Here is a 17,693-nt window from a genome sequence, read left to right as displayed (position 1 = left end):
TAGCATTTTCTCCTTGGCCTATCGCTGGACCCTTTAGCATTGTTTTCCTTGGCCTATCGCTAGACCATTTAGCGTTGTTCTCCTTGGCCATTCGCTGGACCCTTTAGCATTTTCTCCTTGGCCTGTCGCTAGACCATTTAGCGTTGTTTTCCTTGGCCTATCGCTAGACCCTTTAGCGTTGTTTTCCTTGGCCTATCGCTAGACCATTTAGCGTTGTTCTCCTTGGCCATTCGCTAGACCCTTTAGCATTTTCTCCTTGGCCTATCGCTAGACCCTTTAGCGTTGTTTTCCTTTGCCTATCGCTAGACCCTTTAGCGTTGTTTTCCTTGGCCTATCGCTAGACCCTTTAGCGTTGTTTTCCTTGGCCTATCGCTGGACCCTTTAGCGTTGTTTTCCTTGGCCTATCGCTAGACCCTTTAGCGTTGTTTTCCTTGGCCTATCGCTAGACCATTTAGCGTTGTTTTCCTTGGCCTGTCGCTAGACCCTTTAGCGTTGTTTTCCTTGGCCTGTCGCTAGACCCTTTAGCATTGTTTTCCTTGGCCAATCGCTAGACCATTTAGCGTTGTTTTCCTTGGCCTATCGCTAGACCCTTTAGCGTTGTTTTCCTTGGCCTATCGCTAGACCCTTTAGCGTTGTTTTCCTTGGCCTATCGCTAGACCATTTAGCGTTGTTCTCCTTGGCCTATCGCTAGACCCTTTAGCGTTGTTTTCCTTGGCCTATCGCTAGACCCTTTAGCGTTGTTTTCCTTGGCCAATCGCTAGACCCTTTAGCGTTGTTTTCCTTGGCCAATCGCTAGACCCTTTAGCGTTGTTTTCCTTGGCCTATCGCTAGACCCTTTAGCATTGTTTTCCTTGGCCTGTCGCTAGACCTTTTAGCGTTGTTTTCCTTGGCCTATCGCCAGACCATTTAGCGTTGTTTTCCTTGGCCTATCGCTAGACCATTTAGCGTTGTTTTCCTTGGCCTATCGCTAGACCCTTTAGCATTGTTTTCCTTGGCCTGTCGCTTGACCCTTTAGCGTTGTTTTCCTTGGCCTATCGCTAGACCCTTTAGCATTGTTTTCCTTGGCCTATCGCTAGACCCTTTAGCGTTGTTTTCCTTGGCCTATCGCTAGACCATTTAGCGTTGTTTTCCTTGGCCTATCGCTAGACCCTTTAGCGTTGTTTTCCTTGGCCTATCGCTAGACCCTTTAGCGTTGTTTTCCTTGGCCATTCGCTGGACCCTTTAGCATTGTTTTCCTTGGCCTATCGCTAGACCCTTTAGCGTTGTTTTCCTTGGCCATTCGCTGGACCCTTTAGCGTTGTTTTCCTTGGCCTATCGCTAGACCCTTTAGCGTTGTTTTCCTTGGCCTATCGCTGGACCCTTTAGCGTTGTTTTCCTTGGCCTATCGCTAGACCCTTTAGCGTTGTTTTCCTTGGCCTATCGCTAGACCATTTAGCGTTGTTTTCCTTGGCCTATTGCTAGACCCTTTAGCGTTGTTTTCCTTGGCCTATCGCTAGACCCTTTAGCGTTGTTTTCCTTGGCCTATCGCTAGACCCTTTAGCGTTGTTTTCCTTGGCCTGTCGCTAGACCCTTTAGCGTTGTTTTCCTTGGCCTGTCGCTAGACCCTTTAGCGTTGTTTTCCTTGGCCTATCGCTAGACCCTTTAGCGTTGTTTTCCTTGGCCTATCGCTAGACCCTTTAGCGTTGTTTTCCTTGGCCAATCGCTAGACCATTTAGCGTTGTTCTCCTTGGCCATTCGCTGGACCCTTTAGCATTTTTCTCCTTGGTCATTCGCTGGAGGTGTCTAGATGTTGGTCTCTATCTATAGAAGGCGGGTTTTACCGTGCTCGGTCCAGTTGTTCAAAGCAAATTTTGTCACTAACTCTGGCGTTAACTTTTTGCCTGGTATTTCAAGTCTAACGGCTGAAGGAGATAATTCCAAGTTAAGGAAACCCCACGGGCAGTGACACTTTGTTTTCAAATAACCAGGCCCTGGACAGAGTTGATTTACTCCTTTTGACGTGAAGAAAGATTCTCCCTTTCAACCATGATCAAAACGAGATCAGCTTTAAGAATGAAGTTGTGACAATGATATAGGAAATACCTTTTAAGGTATTTGCATTCTTCCTGGTGTGTTTAAGGCTTCACTGTGACTATCTCCTGGATAATACTCAGTCATCATAATAATCCATAATGATCGCTCGATAATCCGTGATTGGACTAAATGGTATGTATTGTAACACGAGAAGCAGGGCAAATATCCATGAACTTGTGACGTGAACTGGTAACCTCGAGGCATGACCTAATTCATATACAATTACACCTGCAAGCTGTACATGGTCTAAGTATTAGTGTGAGGTCCCCCTGTCAATAAACAAATGACGTCATTGTTTCCAATTTGATCCTGAGTATATAATGATCTCGTCCGATTGACGATGACGGCCAAATCACACGAGGCTAACAACCGGAATAGGATATCGTAGGCGGATCATGCTGTGTAAGCCCCATTGAATTTTCTAATAATTTTTCTTTTTTGAGACGCTATCATTCCAATTCAAATACTCTTCATAAGCAGACGTTGAAAACAAGGATCCAATTTAAATACTCTCCATAAGCAGACGTTGAAAACAAGGATCGTTTTGGTAGGTCTTAACACGCGCGGTTGCAATATTTAAGTGAGAGGCGCTGCCGATCTGACGGAGGCAACACAGGCCGTGACCGACTGAGAGTGACATTATCGACAACTAAAGGAATTCGCGCCTTGTCATTTGAGAGGTCACCATCACCTTGGAGAGTCGTCCTTACGTCAAAGCAACACTTGCATGGATCACATCAAGTGTGTGGTGGTGGGAGACGGCGCTGTGGGGAAGACCTGCATGCTGATGACCTACGCCAACAACAGACATTCAGCCATGACTACATCATGACCGTGTTTGATAACTACTCGGCCAATATCATGGTGGACAACTCGCCGTGTTCACTGAACCTGTGGGACACAGCCGGCCAAGAAGACTACGACAGGCTGAGACCATTATCTTATCCAATGACGGTGAGTAAAGAAGATATAACCCCCCAACCTCCGCCCTATACCGTACTCAAAGCATGTAAGCGTTTCACCAATGACAATGTCCAATGATGAAATAATCCCTTTCGGTGATTTCCTCTTTTTTCAACCTTTTCATTCAAAAGAGTTATGGAACATGTTGGTACCTGTACAAAAATATGATGGACATTATTTGTAAAATGGATTAAATGGCCCGGAAGTCCTTAAACGTCGCGGAGCCTGTGGTGGTCGAACACTAGTTTTGGCTTAATGTCAGAAGTGCTTATCTTGATAATTAGAACACCATTACCTAACGATAATGATGGAATTCCTCGTGAACCCTGTAATGTGGGTTCATGACATTGTCTCCCAGCTGAATATCAGGCTTCCGGGGAATATCCGCGATCCCACTTGATGATATCATATCCGAGACAAGACCACTAATGAATATTCAGAGGTTGGAGGGTCCAGGCCTATCTATTAGACGAGTGCATGTTTTTTACTCTCAAGTACATATTTGGAGAGGTATTGAAAAAATATTTGCTGTGGCAAGTCCACAGATATAAATAAATTGTTTGGTAAAAAAAATAATTTTGAATTTCGACAACCTGGCCATAGGGGGTGGTTCAAATTTGGAGTGAAAATGGCCGCTATGGGTAAAAATGTCCACTTGTGTCAAACTTGTCAATTTAAAAAAAAATTTCCGTGGTCAATCACCAATTTAAATCGCACCAGTTACTCGCAAGACTAGCCCGTATATCATATCCGAATTTCAGTTTCACTACTTGACGCGTTCTTTGATGCGTCGCGGTCAAACATTGACAATTTAACTGCTAAAAGGCTTAAAAAATCAATTGTGGTCTTGTCTCATCCTACATTATGCACCACTATCCAGGATGCTAATAGAGAGGTTTAGGTACAAGATCATGAAAGCTAACGTTCATTCAGTAGGCCTACACTGCGACTGGTGAACAGGAGGTATGGTTTCCTTGGAGGCAACACACGTCCATGCACAGGCCATGGTTAACGGGTCATTCGGGTGAATACAATTCTTACTGGAGTGACCTTGTCAATCTCCTTATAGCGCTCCTTTTCAACTTTGCAGAAGACCGGTAGGAGATCACTTTAACACATATGATGATTCCCCTTGATAGATAATGTAGGTATTCTTATTCTTTGTTGTTTTCAGGATGTGTTTCTAGTGTGTTTTTCCCTGATCAGCCCCACCTCACTAGAAAACGTGCGCGTAAAGTGGTATCCAGAAATCCGTCACTACTCTCCGAACGTCCCAATAGTTCTAATCGGGACTAAAGAGGACCTGCGCGAGGACGATGACCTCATCGATGTATTATGTCATCAGAATAAGAAACCAATCAGCAACTTGCAAGGGCTTGCTATGGCCAAGACGATAGGTGCTTGCAGATACATTGAATGCTCCGCATTGACGCAGAAGAACTTGACCACTGTTTTCAACACGGCTGTGCAGGCTGCAATGAAACCAGTGAAATTGCAGACCAATAATGGAAATAAGAAGTGTAGACTGTTATGATCCGTGGCTAAACAAACCAATGTTCCGGCTGTTAAATTCCGTATTCTTTAACCTCGGGTAAGGGCTGATACTGGAGAGTTTGAGATCCGCGAATTATAGCAAAATTTATACGTATACATATAGACATTCGGGTACTTTTGTTAGCACGTCGTTAGGGGGACCTGGAATAAGTTTTTCCCTCACTATAAGGTCATATTCCCGGTTGTGGGGATTAGGGCAGGTCCTCATAACTAAGTTGCTTTATAACGCGGAGGAAATGGGGAGATCGATGGAGATATCGACTGACATCGGAGGCCCCATAACCAACAGACGACGTCCTCGTATCATTGAATATATGTAATAAATACACGCGACACGGATCCAAGTTTTTTTTCTGTTTGCTTGCATTAGACACGCATAAAGCTACGGTCACGAAGCACCGAGTCTATCAAACACGTGTAAGATTTAATACTTTGCTAATGTGAATCAAGTATGAAATTTTTTGCGAACAATTCTATTTTCTTTCGTAAGTTTTTCGTTTGGTCGATTTCTGGTGAACAATGAGAATACCTGATTCTGAATAATCTGATGTCGAGTATATATGCTGTCTTGCCAACATCTCTCAGGGCAGTTAGATTCAATCTGGCACATGTCCGAGTGTTGGAAATACTACATAATTGTTCTGAATCTTTCTCTCTCTGACTTTATGGTATCATTCATGCTAAAAACAATGCAGGGTCAAAGATAATTGACTTTGAAATAAGCTCAAATGCGTAGAAATAAGTGTCGATGTCCGACTGTCACGTGACTAAACCGTCATCAATATCTTATGCAAATGACCTTGTGAGCTATAAATAGTAAGTTCGCGGAATGCTATTGAAGCTGGTAGATAATGCGCTGTTCTCTCCGGTGGCTCCACACAGTAAAATATATTGGCTGACCAAAATGAAAGTCCTCAACTAAATGGTTAAGAGATTGGGACATATCCCATATCAAGTGCATTCTTTAATACTGAAGAAGTAATAATTCGGATTTGTCTCGAATTTAGCTTACTGTAGATATGATTAGGTCTTAGTGGTTATTTCCTGCACCTTGAGAGGCTCTTGTTCGAAAGTTACTGACCACAGATGGCCGACGGTCTGACTGCAGATATGAATGTTTGACCAATGAGTGAGGGAAAAGTGATGTCCTATCAGCATGCGTTGTGTGCATGGTTCATTATTGTCAGTATTGCCCGAGTGAAAATCTTGGTTTTCCTCAAAACACGGATTGATTTCCCCAAATTTGTTATGTTCAGCTTCCAATTAGACCTCTGTTATGAGGAACCTGCACAAGAAAACCTGCCAATAGGGGACCCTGCAGGCAAGTGGACCGTGGTTGTAATGAGAAAGCTATTTCCCTGGTCAATGATTATTGAATATTTCATCCCTTAATTACTCTACATGGGGAAATAGCACCAAAAATGTTCTTTTATTGGTCCCTAATTTTACTTTGATGAGTTTTAGAGAGAAAATCAATGCCACTCAGTCATTTATTAATTAAATGTTTGTGGTTATTGTAATGACTTGTTTCTTCATTTATCAACCGTGGTTATAATTAACGCAAGAGTGGCCCGACAGGAGGCGAAGATATGAGTTCACCTCTGCAAGAATGGTTCGGCCCGTCTGCTAAAATGACGGTTACGTAACTGAAGACATGTCCTGTCACAATCAGGTCGACTTTGTCGTGCTGGATCGGTACATGTAATGGGTCACTGAGGTAAAACACCTTCTGCATTAGTGGCAGCAAAGTGAAGCAACATTTTATATCTGGCTTACGGATTGAAAATCCCGAAAAGGTCCTGATTTTATACGATTCCGGCCATTCATTAACGATATATATATACATATACATGTATTTGCTAACTAGCGGCCTGCCCAAGAATCAGATCAGACGGAAGTGTTATCTACATGGTCAGCAGTAGTTGTCAGGATAGACACTTCCCAAAGACAAGGTGACCTGCCAGTACCACGATGTCGCCATCTATATGAAGAAACTGGAACGTCGACCTTCCCGAAAGAGCATCTGACCGTACAAGTTGAAGTGTGTTATTTAGTTATTTCACTTTCCTTTATCACGATATTCTACTTATTTCTGACTATCGGTTGGAACAACTAGAGCCTGTATGCTGTTACTGAAGCAAATGAGATTGATTTGCTCTCACTAGTGTGAAAAAGTGTGGTGCAACTCGATTTGAAATGTAACATGTACTCTTTCTATGCCTAATCCATTGAAATATGTACTCTTATGATAGAAACCATTGCAATCAATTCGGGTAAAACGGCGATTCCTTTAAATACAATGAAACAGATGTGCAGCATCTAAGGTTACACAGACTAAAACAGATTTGTTCGTACCGTGGAGTGATCATGTTACTTGATGCCAACTCCAACATCGGGTGTATTTTTAAAACTTAAGTGGTGGTGTCAATTAAAGCACCGAATTGAACCCCACTTGTTCTGTGTTTTGGGGTGAAATTCAATTGAGACCAGATCCATATCAAGTTTGACCCAGGCTATTTGTACTACAACACCATGAAGTTCCCGCTCCCAGCTAATTGTGCCAATACCCCGCTTGTCCAGTGATTCATAATTTCCGTCATCTATCAAAGAGTTATAAAGTCCAGGACCAGTAACAGTGCTGGTACTTAAAACATTTTGTCGGAGTGAAGCGAATGGAAAGATCAACTTCCCAGTGTCCACCTCATCGAAGCATTGCAAGCCCTTGTAGAATTGTTCTTCTTGATTTTCACAAAACTGCCGGGCTACGATTTCCGAAGTTTCCTCTGGCTCGTTATGAGTTCTCAGGATCTCTCTGGTTCGAGTAGCCAACTGGTGCAGTCATGTAGCTTTCATGTTGAATAGTTCACCTCTCACAACCACCACTAAGAAATTAGATAAAGTCTGTATGTACTATTAACGTGATTATCCAGCATCGAGTCTACATGTACTTCATTGACTTGGAAGGGGAGAGTAACATATCATGTCAGCTGCAGAGAGCAGTAGTGGCGCCAATGAACAGAGCCAGACTTAAGACCGAATCAGCTTTCAACATCTGCTGTCAAACCGTCTGCTTGACATCAAAATCTTGCCTGGTTAAAATCTTAACTCTGTCATAAACTCGTCATTCTGGCTGCGACCGCCTCACAGTCATCATCATGTTTCTCCTGTGGATGCCTGTTTTAGCTGTTGCTCTTTCATTAGCTCCGGCTGTCGCACCCTCGGGTAAGTTAACCATAATTATTCCTCACATTTCCCGGCAGCAGTTTCTGATAATTTCAGTTGCCTTTAGTGTCAAGCCATGTCAATACCTGCTACATTTCGGTAGTTTCAAATGCGTTAATGGGCGAGTTTGTAAAGTGAATATAACGTCACACTGTTTTATTTAACACTTCAATGAATAACTGTGGAAAATCTAATCATGTGAAGTTTTTGAAAATTGTGTCAGTAGCAACAGAGGAGTATAATATTTAAGGCATTGGTACCGAACTGGAGGTATTGATTGTCTCACCCAAACTGCGAGGGTAGAGCTAAATTGTAGACCAAAACCCTGACGTAGCCGAGGTTTTGGCCAATATTTTAGCTCTACCCTCGCGGTTTGGGTGAGATAATCAATACCGACAGTGAGGCATCAATTTCTATTCTAAAACATCTCAAATTGAATATCGAATAATGTGGTTTTAAATGCTTTTGAAAAGCTTCCACATTTTGCACCAACCCAAGCGGTTATGGTTTTCTCATCCGAACCTCTGTGGTGAAAACGAGGCTATATATATTATCCATTATGACAATGAAGTAAAGGGACTTATCTTGTCACATAAGGTTAGTTCGGAATATAAGTTCATGGTGATGGATAGTTGGCGCCAGAATCTAACCGAGCATATATTTGTCTTTATGGTCATAGAGGGCGCTACCAGTGCAAATTATTGCATTTAAAGGGAGCTAGTGACATTAGGGTAGTTTGGAATATCGATTTTGGCTGGTTCATGGGGATTGATAGGTGGCGCCAGCATCTAACTGTGCAGATATTTGTTGCTATGGTCATGAATAGAGGGGCTACAAGTGGGGATGGAAAGGTGGTGCCAGCGCGAGGAATGGAAGGTATGAGCCCCGCACCACACCAGAGAGTGAACCCATGACTGAAGCACTTCACCACCCCATCGAGGAGTAACAATCAAGAATTGTATCTATGACTAACGCGCTACAACATCACGTTAATGAGGGGTAAATATATACATATTCAAACCCATGGCTTACGTTCTTGAGGAGTTAATCCCAAGAATGGAACCCATGACCAAGCATTACACCATCCACAATATGGAGGTACGGCTATTCTGTGGCCGTTTTAGCCAAAGGTTAATTTTAGGAAGACAAAATGGCGGTGTCAAAAATAATGGTCGCTCTCCCATTGCGATCGTTGCTTTCTTTGCGCAAAGTCCAGTAAGCCCTCTTAAATAACTAGATTTGATGATAAAAATGTAAACTTTACATCCTATTCATCATTTTTGTAAAATGTGTCGCATGTCTTCCAAATTTGCATCTAAAAGCTTCGTAAAACAATGACTACTTTTGTAAAACACCCTTAGTGCCTTAGTGTTTGTCGATTAAATGTTCGATTTCTGTTTCAGGTGGTATGTCGAGCTGTGGTTCGTGGCTTCTTCTCGGACCTAGGATCGAGTCCAAACCAAGCGGCCTTGGTGGCCTAACCCTATCTACCGTAGGAGCCACAACTCTCACCACCGGCCCTGAAGGTATCAACGCATGGGTTTTCACCGGGCATAACTACGTCAAGATAACCAGTGACGGAAAGCTGGATATTGAGCGTGATAGTTTCACAATCGCGACTTATCTTTACCAAGACGTACTTAGAGACGAAATAATCGTGGAGTGGAGAGGAAGAGGAGATTTCGGAACTCACATGTGCATTTATCAAGGAAAGCTTTTGATCAACATGGATGCCCATACTGGACGCAGCCTTGGTGAATTTCATATTGCTCCACCAACTAAGAAATGGTCGTTCGTAGGGATCAGCTACAGTCAACAAACTGGCAATTTGGTGATGTGGGTCGATGGTAATGTTGTCATCAAGAATGTCGGAGCCATAGGACTCCGAGACATGTTGGGTGATTTGTACGTTGGACTCAGGCCGGCAAATGGTGGGTCCAAATTCACGGGAAAGCTGGCCGGAACAACGCTGATGAGATGTGCAGTCAGTGGTAAGGCCCAGATCGAGGAACTTAGGAAGCTGATCATAAGTAGAGCCAAACCTGGTAAGTTTAAACACGATGCTCTTTCTACCGCATGGGTAAATCATTAGAATACGAAGGTTTACCTGACAATGAGTTTTCCCTCACAGCAGTCTTCTGATGTGATGAATTATCTTCTTATCTGAAATGTCGGTATTCGAATTACATCGTGAATACATAACACTTTTTTGTTCTCGATCTGGCGGCGTATGCCCAGTAACCACAGACATAGTCTCGTCATCTACCAGGCATACTTCGCCCGATATGTCCGTTTAAAGGTCATATATCAAGGTTTTTTGCCATTTTCTGCTGTAAGACGATTTCAAAAGTGTACCTAACACTTTATACAATACAGAAAACCAAATGCAATTAGCTCCATCCATTTTGAAGATATAGCCAATTATGTGTTTGACAACTTGATTACCTGATCAGGCTAGCAACTGGCTTGTTAGAGCCAGGCGGCGGGTTCAGCAAAAGTTGTGATGTAGATCAGGTCATCTGTACATGTCATGCAATCATAAAAGCAGGAGGGCCTTAATTAATTTTGCACACCTGGAAGTAATGTGTTTCATTCACTATGGTGTATTGTGTGGCTCCGAATTGTGTCAAGGCTAGCACAAAGAACAATCGAATGACGGATGGGACCCATTTTCATGAATTTCCAAAGCCAGTTGAACGAGAGAGGAGGAAGCTGTGGATTCGGAAGTGCAAACGTTTGGAGTGTTGGAAGCCTGGGCCTTCGGCCAAACTTTGCAGTGATCACTTTATCGATACGGATTATCACATGAAGCCGGATATCTGCATCCAACTGAATATTAAATGCCACTTGTTAAAAACAGCTGTTTCAACCATGTCAATTGCATTTAATGCCCGAGGCTGCTGAGGTCGGTTGTTATACATAATGTGTAGGCCCCATTGGGGCCTGTGATACTGCATAGTGTCTTCTTGTGTTCCAGCCATAGCAAGGTGACAGCGACACAGGTCAGTGTCAGTGACAGCCACTGTCAATGACAGATTATTGTCATCTGACATCTAGGCCTATCTAACGTTGCACGGCATTATATCGTCACGTCAAGATGATTGTGCATAATACCGTCACTTTTCAATAGTAGTTCAGCGTCATGACATAACTGGCGATACAACACTGACGAGGCGAAACAATATTGTGCAACATTAGTCTGTTCAAAAATCATACATGTTATGCATCTGCAACCGTCTATCAATGTCTTCTTTGCTATATCGGCAGGTCTGCCATGCAAATTGATTAACCACAAATTCTAATCACTTTCGTCCGAATGATCACTCTCATTATGATCTAGTGATATTAATGGCTCGAACATGTACAGCTCAACGTTTAAATATCCTTCTGTATCGACCAAAACATCCTCAAATTCACTGCTCTCACTCTCTGAACTGTATGCGCAAGCCATCTTGCTTTGTTCTGACTGACCTGATCTACGTCATCAAAAAATCCCTAGCGGCCACATGTGGAACTAATCTAAAGTTGTGTGTGGTGGGAAATTCAAATAGTTTAAAAATGAAAATTGAAATAACTAAATAATGACTTTATTATTAGAATTTTTTTAATGTCTGGGATCTTGTTTTTTTAACCCCTCAACATATTTCATGAGTATCAAGCATGTTTTCAAACCTTGATATATGGCCTTTAACCAAGCAATAACTAAGTTATTGTTCTGACGGTTTGGGTAAGAATAACCTAGCAAGGCCTATTTCGGCGAAAAACTCTGACCATCTGACCCTAATGTCATGCGTATCGTAGGAACGTTTGCCATCGAAGCGCATGGGGTATGTGGGCCTCTCTGCAATTCGGCATCGGCTTCTTAACAGCTTCCAAATGCATATTATGAGAAAGTTATCCATCACAATAGACTTTAAGCTGGGAGACAGTAGTTCGATCTGATCTGAACTGCTTTATTCTCATCACTCTTCAAAGTATGCAAATTGGTTCTTTGTTTTAAGGGGACAGCACGAGGCTGTCTCCTCACTCGCAAAAAGTAGCTAAGCTAACGCAACGATCTACTCTACAACTTGGACTTTTGCAGTGAGTGCTCTCTCTATGTAGCCGGTTTGGCAAATAAATATATATTTCTCAAATTTTGGCCAAATCGGTCCATAATCAATCTTTATACAGTGTTGTGTTAGTCATTCTGAGTGTATCTAGGGGATAAAAGTGCAATTGGTCGCACTCGGCTGCGATATCGAGCTCCGAGTAGAACTTTTCATCTTGTGCAGCATCCGAGCGGCGTATTTCGGCTCGAAATTACCCCACGGCCAACTCTCTCATACAACTAGATGCATCCGAACCATCTCTCTCATATAACCAGATGCGCCATCTCTGTCCTATAACTGGATTTGATGTTAAAGATGTAATGCCAAATTCATAAAGGGCTTTTAGCTTAAAACAGCGTTTAACTACTAAATAGAGCGATTCAGGTCCTTCATGTAAATCTTCCCAGAATATGAATAGGCCCCGAAACTGATTAGGGAGAAGTTACAGACGACTAACCCTTAAACGCCCTTTATGAATTTGGCCCTACTTTATGTTCCTATTCATTATTTGTTTCAAATGTGTCCCATGTCTTCAAAATTTGCATCTAAAAGCTTGGGGCTCGCCAAATTTTGATGATGGCACCTTTCGTGCCTTAGTGTTTGTCGATTAAATGTTCAATTTCTGTTTCAGGTGGTATGTCGAGCTGTGGTTCGTGGCTTCTTCTCGGACCTAGGATCGAGTCCAAACCAAGCGGCCTTGGTGGCCTAACCCTATCTACCGTAGGAGCCACAACTCTCACCACCGGCCCTGAAGGTATCAACGCATGGGTTTTCACCGGGCATAACTACGTCAAGATAACCAGTGACGGAAAGCTGGATATTGAGCGTGATAGTTTCACAATCGCGACTTATCTTTACCAAGACGTACTTAGAGACGAAGCAATCGTGGAGTGGAGAGGAAGAGGAGATTTCGGAACTCACATGTGGATTTATCAAGAAAAGCTTTTGATCAACATGGATGCCCATACTGGACGCAGCCTTGGTGAATTTCATATTGCTCCACCAACTAAGAAATGGTCGTTCGTAGGGATCAGCTACAGTCAACAAACTGGCAATTTGGTGATGTGGGTCGATGGTAATGTTTTCATCAAGAATGTTGGTGCCATAGGACTCCGAGACATGTTGGGTGATTTGTACGTTGGACTCAGGCCGGCAAATGGTGGGTCCAAATTCACGGGAAAGCTGGCCGGAACAACGCTGATGAGATGTGCAGTCAGTGGTAAGGCCCAGATCGAGGAACTTAGGAAGCTGATCATAAGTAGAGCCAAACCTGGTAAGTTTAAACACGATGCTCTTTCTACCACATGGGTAAATCATTAGAATACGAAGGTTTACCTGACAATGAGTTTTCCCTCACAGCATTCTTCTGATGTGATGAATTATATATTCTTATCTTGAATGTCGGTATTCGAATTACATCGTTAATACGTCCACTGTTTTTGTTCTTGATCTGGCGGCGTATGCCCAGTAACCACAGACATAGTCTCGTCATCTACCAGGCATACTTCGCCCGATATGTCCGTTTAACCAAGCAATAACTAAGTTATTGTTCTGACGGTTCGGGTAAGAATAACCTAGCAAGGCCTATTTCGGCGAAAAACTCTGACCATCTGACCCTAATGTCATGCGTATCGTAGGAACGTTTGCCATCGAAGCGCATGGGGTATGTGGGCCTCTCTGCAATTCGGCATCGGCTTCTTAACAGCTTCCAAATGCATATTATGAGAAAGTTATCCATCACAATAGACTTTAAGCTGGGAGACAGTAGTTCGATCTGATCTGAACTGCTTTATTCTCATCACTCTTCAAAGTATGCAAATTGGTTCTTTGTTTTAAGGAGACAGCACGAGGCTGTCTCCTCACTCGCAAAAAGTAGCTAAGCTAACGCAACGATCTACTCTACAACTTGGACTTTTGCAGTGAGTGCTCTCTCTATGTAGCCGGTTTGGCAAATAAATATATATTTCTCAAATTTTGGCCAAATCGGTCCATAATCAATCTATATACAGTGTTGTGTTAGTCTTTCTGAGTGTATCTAGGGGATAAAAGTGCAATTGGTCGCACTCGGCTGCGATATCGAGCTCCGAGTAGAACTTTTCATCTTGTGCAGCATCCGAGCGGCGTATTTCGGCTCGAAATTACCCCACGGCCAACTCTCTCATATAACTAGATGCATCCGTACCATCTCTCTCATATAACCAGATGCGCCATCTCTGTCATATAACTGGATTTGATGTTAAAGATGTAATGCCAAATTCATAAAGGGCTTTTAGCTTAAAACAGCGTTTAACTAATAAATAGAGAGATTCAGGTCCTTCATGTAAATCTTCCCAGAATATGAATAGGCCCTGAAACTGATTAGGGAGAAGTTACAGACGACTAACCCTTAAACGCCCTTTATGAATTTGGCCCTACTTTATGTTCCTATTCATTATTTGTTTCAAATGTGTCACATGTCTACAAAATTTGCATCTAAAAGCTTGGTGTTCTCCAAATTTTGGTGATGACTACCTTCGTAAAACAATGACTACTTTTGTAAAACACCCTTAGTGCCTTAGTGTTTGTCGATTAAATGTTCGATTTCTGTTTCAGGTGGTATGTCGAGCTGTGGTTCGTGGCTTCTTCTCGGACCTAGGATCGAGTCCAAACCAAGCGGCCTTGGTGGCCTAACCCTATCTACCGTAGGAGCCACAACTCTCACCACCGGCCCTGAAGGTATCAACGCATGGGTTTTCACCGGGCATAACTACGTCAAGATAACCAGTGACGGAAAGCTGGATATTGAGCGTGATAGTTTCACAATCGCGACTTATCTTTACCAAGACGTGCTTAGAGATGAAATAATCGTGGAGTGGAGAGGAAGAGGAGATTTCGGAACTCACATGTGCATTTATCAAGGCAAGCTTTTGATCAACATGGATGCCCATACTGGACGCAGCCTTGGTGAATTTCATATTGCTCCACCAACTAAGAAATGGTCGTTCGTAGGGATCAGCTACAGTCAACAAACTGGCAATTTGGTGATGTGGGTCGATGGTAATGTTGTCATCAAGAATGTCGGAGCCATAGGACTCCGAGACATGTTGGGTGATTTGTACGTTGGACTCAGGCCGGCAAATGGTGGGTCGAAATTCACGGGAAAGCTGGCCGGAACAACGCTGATGAGATGTGCAGTCAGTGGTAAGGCCCAGATCGAGGAACTTAGGAAGCTGATCATAAGTAGAGCCAAACCTGGTAAGTTTAAACACGATGCTCTTTCTACCACATGGGTAAATCATTAGAATACGAAGGTTTACCTGACAATGAGTTTTCCCTCACAGCAGTCTTCTGATGTGATGAATTATATTCTTATCTTGAATGACGGTATTCGAATTACATCGTGAATACGTCCACTGTTTTTGTTCTTGATCTGGCGGCGTATGCCCAGTAACCACAGACATAGTCTCGTCATCTACCAGGCATATTTCGCCCGATATGTCCGTTTAACCAAGCAATAACTAAGTTATTGTTCTGACGGTTCGGGTAAGAATAACCTAGCAAGGCCTTGTCATTCCCAATAGGTGAAATAAAACTCCAAGACCAAAGTTTTAGCCTTGTGGCAGCTTTCGGCACCTCACACCTGTCAACATATTATGTATATGTCTCCGCTCTCAATAGAATTTGGAACAGAAAATGTTGGCCATTCAAGCATGAGATTACAGTTAAGGGTACACTTTGGTAATTTCAATAAAGAGGAAATCAAGCATCTTATTCCACGAGCAGCACGATCGTGTGGCAGGATCTGCGTTCAGAAAATTGAGATATAAGGGTAGAAGCTAATTGTAGAACTCGAGGAGCTAGATTTTGAGAGAGAACATTTTGTGACGGCCTTACTTGAATTATATATGCAGGCATATCTCTGCCTACGTAATTCCATGATGTGGGTATAATAGGGTTACAGGAAAATTCGTCCCCGGATAATTCGTCCCCAGAAAACTCGTCCCCGCAAATTCGTCCCCAAGAAAATTCGTCCCCGGAAAATTCGTCCCCGAGGATAATTCGTCCCCGAGGATAGTTCGTCCCGGAAAATTTGTCCCCGAGGATAATTCGTCCCTGGAAAGTTCGTCCCCGAGGATAATTCGTCCCCAGAAAATTTTACAAAGTTGAAAGTTTCTGACTTTACTTTCCAAGACTCTTAAGTCTTGTCGAATGGACTGTAGTAATAACTACTACTTTCGATTTTTCTCATTCAGTGTAACATCTCTCTTTACTACCCTACTAGCTAGTTACCTACCCCACTATTTTTATAGTAGGTAGAGGTAGGCAGGCGAAATATTTTATTGAAGAATTTAGAGTTTTTCTTTCATTCTGACCAGTAAAAATACTTATTTGTAAAGAAATAAACTATTTCGCCTGCCTACCTCTACCTACTATGAAAAGAGTGGAGTAGGTAACTAGCTAGTAGGGTAGTAAATAGAGATATAACACTGAATGAGAAAAGTCGAAAGTAGTAAGTACATGTAGTAGTTATTACTAGAAAGTAATGTCAGAAACTTTCAACTTTTCTCTAATTTTCCGGGGACGAATTATCCTCGGGCACGAATTTCCCAGGGACGAATTATCCTAGGGGACATATTTTCCGGGGACAAATATTCTGGGGACGAAATTTTCCTCAGGGACGAATATTCCAGGGACGAATTATCCTCGGGGACGAATTATCCGGGGACGAATTTTCCTCGGGGACGAATTTTCCAGGGACGAATTTTCCTAGGGGACGAATTTTCCGGGGACGAGTTTTCCGGGGACGAATTTTCCGGGGACGAATTTTCCTAGAGCCGTATAATAGTATGCATCTATGTAAAGAGAAGGACTGATGCAAGCGTTTCGTCTTTAGTCTTTCATATCTTTCCTGATTCGTTTTAAAGATGAAAAAAACTTTATATTTTGAGAAAAATGATAACTTCAATAGAAGGGTTTTTTTTCTGTTTCCAATCGTGCCGATGATACATAAGTTTATCAAATCTTTCGATGTGCTCACAAAAATTAATTATACTATGATAATTGTCTTTTCAGTGCCAACCCTACGTAAGTCTGCCTGAAACACAATAAGCAACATCTGGCAAATTTAGAAGTGCTGAAAACGCCAAAGGGTTTTGCTGACAACACGTTTTATGTAAAGAGAAACTTGCCCGAAAGGCGTTGAGTTACAGGAGGTTATATAGGTCTTTTGTTCTTTGGTTTCATGGGTGGCTTCATGTGGTAAGGATCTTGTTTCTTCTGACGCGGTCGACAGATGTACTGTTCATGAGTTAATTTCAAAAGGTTTGTTGGTGTACCAGGGACACATTCGTCATATTCATATACACGTCTTATGGCGAAATTGGTCACTGACCAGTATTTACAAAGTATTTACAACTTGTATTAATCGACACTCTTATAATAGAGATGAAAGCAGTCTTTGATTGACACAATTTGATGAAAGTGACAGCTGTAGGTGAACATGTTTTTTTGACATACTCCTTCAAAACTGGGTCTAAATTAGCGTCCATATGGCATATTCGATTAAAATCCAAAATCAGTTTACTCTTCAAACATTTGAATTGATTTTACCTAAAGAGCTTTGAAAAAAACTGTCGACGACGAACATGAAAACAGACCCCTCGAGACATGTCTGATTCATTTTTGCGCTTCAATTGGCATAGCGAGTTTCCACAAATCTCACGAATTGCAAATTACGAATTACGAACTGATTTTACCAGAGAACATTGGTTTCCGAGCTGATCAACGTCCGTTACCCGTGGAAGGGTAATA

The 17,693-nt window shown here is 42.4% G+C and overlaps 1 pseudogene; it reads left to right on the top strand.

Moving 5' to 3' along the window:
- Positions 1-2,800: 2,800 nt before the first annotated feature.
- LOC135501920 (ras-related C3 botulinum toxin substrate 1-like) lies at positions 2,801-6,048 on the top strand (annotated as a pseudogene).
- Positions 6,049-17,693: the final 11,645 nt, after the last annotated feature.

The sequence above is a fragment of the Lineus longissimus genome, chromosome 17 (genome assembly GCF_910592395.1).
Source record: "Lineus longissimus chromosome 17, tnLinLong1.2, whole genome shotgun sequence".
NCBI lineage: Eukaryota > Metazoa > Nemertea > Pilidiophora > Heteronemertea > Lineidae > Lineus > Lineus longissimus.
This window is presented reverse-complemented; position numbering and strand designations above follow the sequence as displayed.